The sequence below is a fragment of the Coffea arabica genome, chromosome 5e (assembly GCF_036785885.1).
Source record: "Coffea arabica cultivar ET-39 chromosome 5e, Coffea Arabica ET-39 HiFi, whole genome shotgun sequence".
NCBI classification, from domain to species: Eukaryota; Viridiplantae; Streptophyta; class Magnoliopsida; order Gentianales; family Rubiaceae; genus Coffea; species Coffea arabica.
This window is the reverse complement of record NC_092318.1, coordinates 11620873-11627826: the sequence shown is the minus strand read 5'-3', so window position 1 is coordinate 11627826 and position 6954 is coordinate 11620873. Positions and strand designations below refer to the sequence as shown.

The 6954-nt window shown below is 33.0% G+C and overlaps 1 long non-coding RNA gene across 1 annotated transcript; it reads left to right on the top strand.

Annotated features, from left to right (window-relative positions):
- The first annotated feature begins 1096 nt into the window (after positions 1 to 1096).
- Positions 1097 to 5078, top strand: LOC113743570 (uncharacterized). The gene is made up of 5 exons (XR_003461133.2): positions 1097 to 1344; positions 2658 to 2733; positions 3361 to 3477; positions 4474 to 4545; positions 4661 to 5078. It is a non-coding gene; the product is annotated as an uncharacterized lncRNA (long non-coding RNA).
- The last annotated feature ends 1876 nt before the right edge of the window (positions 5079 to 6954 follow it).

Sequence of the window (6954 nt, the reverse complement as noted above, 5' to 3'; positions counted from 1 at the left end):
CCTTATTTACACATAGATGGGAAAAAAAAAGAGATATTAGAGAAGGCATAATTTTTGTAAAAAAAAATGCTTCAAATAATTTGGCCTTTTGTGGCTAAAAGCGTTAGTTTTTGTAGTTTGCTAAAATGGAAGCGGGAACTGAAAATTCAAGATGTAGAGAGCGGAAGAAGAAAATAAGACAGAACGACGTCGTTTTGGCAACTCTTAAACAAAAACACTCAAAACCATAGTTATTAAACCCAACCCGGGAAGGAACCCGGCGAAGGGGGTGGGTCAACGGGTTACTGGTTCAACCGTTGGATCACTAAATATATTTAAATATTATATTTCATAATTTTTTATATAAGATATATGATATAAATTGTAATAAATAATGCCATAGTAAAAGCTCATTTAATTTAATTTGCTATAAAATAATTAATTCATATAAGAATCAATTAAATATAAAGTTATTTAGTAATACACCAAACTTCAAGTGTAAAATTTTATCTATATTTAGTGTAATAATGTAGCTTATTTATGAATTTTAAGTGTAAAAAATTATTAAATTAATATTTGTCTTTGAAATGAATTATGTAATGTGTTATTTTTGAAATTCAATTTATAAATTATAGAGTTTGGAGGGTACTAATTTTTATTAAAAGATTTCAAATAAATTTATTTTAGAGAAAAAAAAGATAGAATTGAAAAAACATATATATATATATATATTATAATAAAGACCTTTTATTAACAAATTTCGGAGCAGCCTAGTGGTAAGCATACGTTAGTGATTGGTGGAGGTCCAAGGTTCGAGCCTTGACAAAGGTAATAAAATTTTTCCACCAGAACTGGTCCGTGGACAAAACCGGCTGGGTTTCCGGTTTAGCCCGGTCCAACCGCCGGGCCGTTGACTAGTCAACGGTCCCGTTGCTCAAACGATCCAATTTAAGACTCGGTCCGACCTAATGGCCGGTTCACCGGTTTGACCAGTTCGACCACCGGGCCGGGCCGGGTTTAATAACTATGCTCAAAACACTTGGAAAATTTTTAGACGACACGTCTTTCCCTCTGTTGAAAGCTTCGAATAGTAGTATCATCTTCTCCATCTCTTCTTATACTCTACTATCATTGAAATTATCCACCAAATCGCTTTAAATCACCATTTTCGTCCCTAATTTGAGCTGCCCAAAATATTTGGACAGCTTTATTGACCTCACAGAGAGCAAAAATCCCTAGATTAATGCAACACTTGCTCACTAGAACGAACACGGAAAATTGGCCCTGAATTTTGGGAGAAAGCTAGAGTTTGAAGATTAAATGTTGAGGAAAACAAGAGCTAAGGGATTGAAGGCATAATTTGAGGTAAATAATGTCAATATTTTCTATCTATTTTCGATATTTTTTGTCAAATACAGGTAGGGTAGACTGAATCTTGAATTTATGGTCCCAGTTTTCCACTTAAATCTTTCAATGGTGAGAGATTGAGAGAGTTGTGAGAGTGAAACGAAGTGAAAGAGAGGGTCTCCAGCTATTATCCCCTCTTCTTTCTTGAGTTATGCATTCTTGTTGAGCCCCAACTCAGACCCTTTTTTCTTTTAAAACTTCCAACTCAGTTGGAAAAGTCCACGTTAAACAATTCTTTGTGGAATTTTATGTCAACCCACTTGGCCGAAGTCCACTTGAAGCACTTACATGCTATTAAGAGATGGTACTCGTGAAATGGTGAAAACTCGGTTGATTTGGGTGACTCGTGAAATGGTGAATGTGTTGGGAGCAGGATTTGATGGTTTATTGGTGGCACTTTTGGAGCAAATTGTTGGTGGTAATTTTAGCTGAGGAAATTTGTGGCTATATTTTGTTTTTGGTTAGTCTCTTTTGGGACAAATAGGATTGCTTGTTGGAGGATGAACCTCTAGTTTTGACCAGTGCTTTTTGGAATTTCGAAAGGCAGAAACAGGGGAGATGCTTGCACCCATTGCTATTTCACTGTTGATTTGAATGAACCTTGAGCAAAGTAGATTGTAGCAACCCATGGCCTGATATGCATCACTCTGCAAATTTGAAGTCAGGGGATGCATAAGAAGCCATTATTGTCACTCATCAGCTGATAGTAAATGAAACTCATTTGAAAAGAACAAATCTTTGAGCAACTTATAGTCCTATAGGTAAAAAGCCTTGTGTTGTTGTCATCATAAAGGTCCGGGCTTACCTGTTAGAAATCACATGCACCTTTCAATTAGGCTAAAATAGTGCAAAACGAATATTAAAAGTATCTTGATGTTTTAGTCAAAAATATCATATCTGCCAGCCCACTTCAATGCTGTTAAGATCTTCACTAAAAGAACCACCCAATATCCATAGTTGAGACAAGCTGAACTAGAGGTTCATTTTTTGGCTGATCATTGTTGGCTTTTCTTTGTTTCTCCTTTATATAACACTACTGTTATACATTTGAGAGGGTTCCTCAAATTACAGATAAAGCTTTCTATACATAAATTTCTGCTAAAAGTGTTCCTTGTCAGTCTTGGTTCTTAGGTGTCAATTGTTTAGATGTTGAGAAACTTTGCATGCTTTGTTTGAGCCGTTTAGCGCTTTTTTTGTTGGTACTCTCTTTTCCTTTCATTTTGTCAGCTGCTTTGCTTTCATTTCAGTGATATAGTTTGCACGTTGTGCAGGTATTAAAGTATATATACTTTCTCTTTTTCGCTGCTCTACTTTCCAGTTGTTGTGTGCCAAGTTTGAAGACTATTGGTAAGTTGCTTTCTTATTTATTCTTTATTGTTGTTTCCTTTTGCATTTGTCTATTCATTGTTTTCATTTGGCTGCCCATTCCTTTGCTGACATTTGTGTGTCAATTATTGGATCCATGGAGCTAGTTTTGTATGAAAAATTTTGGTTGCGTGTTATGGTCTCCTGTAACTGCTTGTTTTTATGAAATTGTGTTGTCTTTAGAGTGTGTCTATGGAGTTGCATGTTAGAGCAACACGAAAGTATGGGTGATTAGCTCAGGGCCTTAGTAACAGCGAATAAATTGGTGTACTTATAGCAGATATTTAGTTGTACAAATCTTCAACCCAATTTCATACATTAACGGTTTTCCACTCTTGATGGTTATGCCCTCCTTGGATATTACCATTATCTAATAATCTAGTAATTTGGTAATGCCAGAATAAAAAGTATTACTCCACAACATGCCCGCTATTTAGCAGTGTGAAAAGAATCCAATCCATGGCCACTGCAAGATACAATAGATTGGTCTGGTTTTCTATTTACTACTTGTATTTTATACACACACATAACAGATGAAGGTGGCACTTGCATTAAATTTGGTTTAGTGATAAGACTTGGCTACTAGTCGAATGAAATTGACTGCTGCAGAACAAATAAACAGTAAAGCTTAGGTCCCCCAAAGGCCAAACCGATGAGATTTGTAACAAAGCCCACTCTTACCACGAGAGAAAGAAAGCAGAACCTTGGTTCGCACTGCACAATGTGGTAAGTTTTGACCTTATTAAATTCAATTCTGTATTTTTCTTCTTGTGGCATTTTTTGCTTGGAGATGCATAAGTATCTTGTTGCATATTTCGTTAGGAGATGATAAGCATAGTGCAGGAACGAATAATTGACTAATGTTTGGCAATTGAGGAATATGTATTGAAATGCTCGTGACTAATTAAGCAGAATTGATTGGTTTGGAAACTGTTCTTTTCTTAATGAAGTTCGGTGAGTTCATGATGCCTCCTTAAAGCATGTCATTCTTAGGCTCTCACTCCAAGTCAAAGTATGCATTCTTAATTTTTTTAGCTTTCTAGCTCTTTGGATTATTTCTTCTTCCAGAATATTTTAAAGCCTTTTTAGTGGATGCCAAACCTTAACTCTTTTCATCTCTCATTAGTCAGTGGGCTGATGATAATTATCCTATTCCTGAGAAAGTTGTTTCTTGGGATTAGGTTAAGTCATAAGTAAACAGGCTAATTATATCAGGTAATCAGCTTGTAGGGCTCTTCCTTTTTGACCCTCTAATTCTTCCCCCTCAACTTCTTCATGATCCCACAGTTCTTGCTCTTGCTGAGGCCTTCGGGAAGTTCAATGAAGTTTTTTCTCCTCGTCTGTCTCCAAATCTACTTTTTACTGCTTGATAATGTCCCCAATTAGTGCAAGATTTGCTATAGGTTCTGCAGATTGCAGGACTTAATTGAGATTGAACCTTGTTGTATAATTTGCTTTGTCTTGATTGGAGGAGGACAAAACAATTACTGTTCTTAAGAATTACTGAGTTGATTAACTAATTTTGACGAAAGACGTGCACTGTTGTACGTGGTATAGATCAATTCCCAGTTTGTCATGTTTCAAGGCTCTTAGTATTTCAGGTCACATTTGCTCTAGTTGATGATTCTTAGCAATTTTACATTCATGTAACTATTAACTCTCTCGGATGCTTATCAACTTAACTGTGCCTTCTAAACGTTAACGTTCCATTGACTTTTGCAGCAACTGCAGTTATTCTATTCTTTTCCAATGTTCAAGTAACCCTCATATGCGCTCTTAGTGTAAGTTATGCAGGTAAGGCTTTAGTTCTTCTGCTTAGTGATTTTTGTACTCAAACTGCTTTTTCCTTTTATGAAACAGAACTTTGTAGGGACTCCAAAATCTGATCCCCTCCTTAATATGATTGCAGTCTTGGTTTTGCATGCTTCGTTCAGAAAACAATCTACACGAAGTGACAGAAACAGGAGGAGCAGTAAAAGATGAGGAGAAACGATGAAGTGTTGAAGATTACTATCGGTACATTGTAGATGGCCAGACTGCCCGAACCATATCTGCTTGCCGAACCTATTAGCTATATGTCCTGCAGATACTAGTGTCCAATTTTATCAAATCACAAACTAGGTTCGATTCATCTGTTCTTTTCTACCTCTCTCTTCTCTCGGGTACTTAGTTATCGACTAGTTTATCTTTTGGGAAGGATATGTATTGGCCATTACTAGAACTGATTATGTGGGATTTGGGACCCAACATTTGTGATTCACTTTTGTTTTGATTAATTTATAGATGTGTTATGCCCAAATATATGAATTTGCGGCATATATTTTACATTGATTTTGCCTTTTGTCAAATTGAATGTTCTACTATAATTGTTGAAAATGCCAGGACAATACTATATTTGTAATGGTTAATTTTAACTCTTTAAGACAAAACTCAGTCACAACCTTCAAAGTTGTCACTCTTAGCCAAATCTAATTTTTTGCTATAATTGTCGAAAATGCTGTGACAATGCTATATTTGTAATGAACAATTGTAGCTGACAAAATTGTAAGTTCGCTAAGTGACGACTATTCTTGTCACTGAATACAAGGAATGATAGTGACAAGTTCAAGTCGTCACTGTAGAGTTCAAATTTGTGACGACTTTTGCTATGTTTTATGACAAAAAAATAAGTAAAACAGTGACAAGAAAATTCGTCACAAAATGATAACCGTTAGTGACGACTTAGTCCTTGTCATTAAATAACAAGATTTAATGACAACTTTAAAAGGGTTGTCACACGTGTCCATTTGTGACATAGAATTAGTGATAAGCCATGTGACAATGGAAAAAGTCGTCATTATACTCATATAATGACGACTTTTTGATTTTTAGTGATGACTTTTTATTGTCACAAAAGGCCAAATTTCTTGTAGTGGATAACGCATAAAAGTAAGGAAGTATATTTCTAATCTAAAATAGTAAGTTAATATAGTAAATTAGTAACTTTTATGCCTCAAAAGGTAAATTAGAATAATTATGAAACTTACTTTTTAAAGAATTAAATTACTACTTTATATCACAAGCTTACGCTTCAGAGAGTAAGTCAATGTAGTAAATTAGTAACTTTTATGCATCAAAAAATAAATTAGAATAATTATGAAATTTACTTTTTAAAGAATTAAATTACGACTTTATATCACAAGCTTACTTGTTAGAGAGTAGTCTAGTTCAAGTAATAGTAAGTTTGTATACATAAATAGTAATTCTTATTGATAACTTAGTAAATTTGAATAATGGTCAAAACTTACTAATTTATGGCACAAATTCACTATTTTAATAAAAAAAAACTTATCTCAAACTAGTATTAGGAAGTTTATTTGAAATAGTGATAAGAATTTTTATTAATGATTGAAACTTAGTATCCGAGTTAATTAGTACTCATAATAAACCTATATAATACATGATTGTATGTATAATTTTAAAATATTTTGTATTTATATATTTTAAAATATTATGAAAAAAATTTTGACATTCCACGTAACCTTGTAAAATATGTAATAAAATTTTGTCACATTATAAGTTTTCATTATTTTTCAATTTTTGAAAAGTTTGAAAGTTTGGAAAACAATAACAACAAATTTTCCTAGTTATATATAGAATATCACTTGTCTACATGTCACAGTTTATATAATTTAATACCTGTGAATATAATAAGATGATAAAGTTTTAATAGATTTATTGTTTGGACACAAGAATTTATAAGAGTTAAACTTGTATTAATGCAGCCCAAACAAAATGAGAGACATAGTATAACAATTAATATAACAATCAAAGTCACAGAAATAATATAAAACATGATTTGGACTTTTTTTCCTTGGAGATTGTTCATGAAAATGAGATCCAACCACTAAATGAAAATCACATGCATATATAAGCTATTATATAATTTAAATAAAATTCAGTTCATGTATAAAACTATCCTAAAATAATAAGCACACTATAATACAATGTTATTTTAACAACAAAAAAGCGTTTGCCAAAAGTTTCAAATATCCATGACATATGTATAAGAGATATTTTACCTTATTTTTATCTCACATCTAATCATTAAGGTTAATTTAAGGAAGAATAATTTTGATAATAGAATAATTTTGTTTTTAATTAACAAGTTGAAATCTTTTTAGAAAATAAAAGTGAAATATTTTGGGAACTTAGTTTTTTATT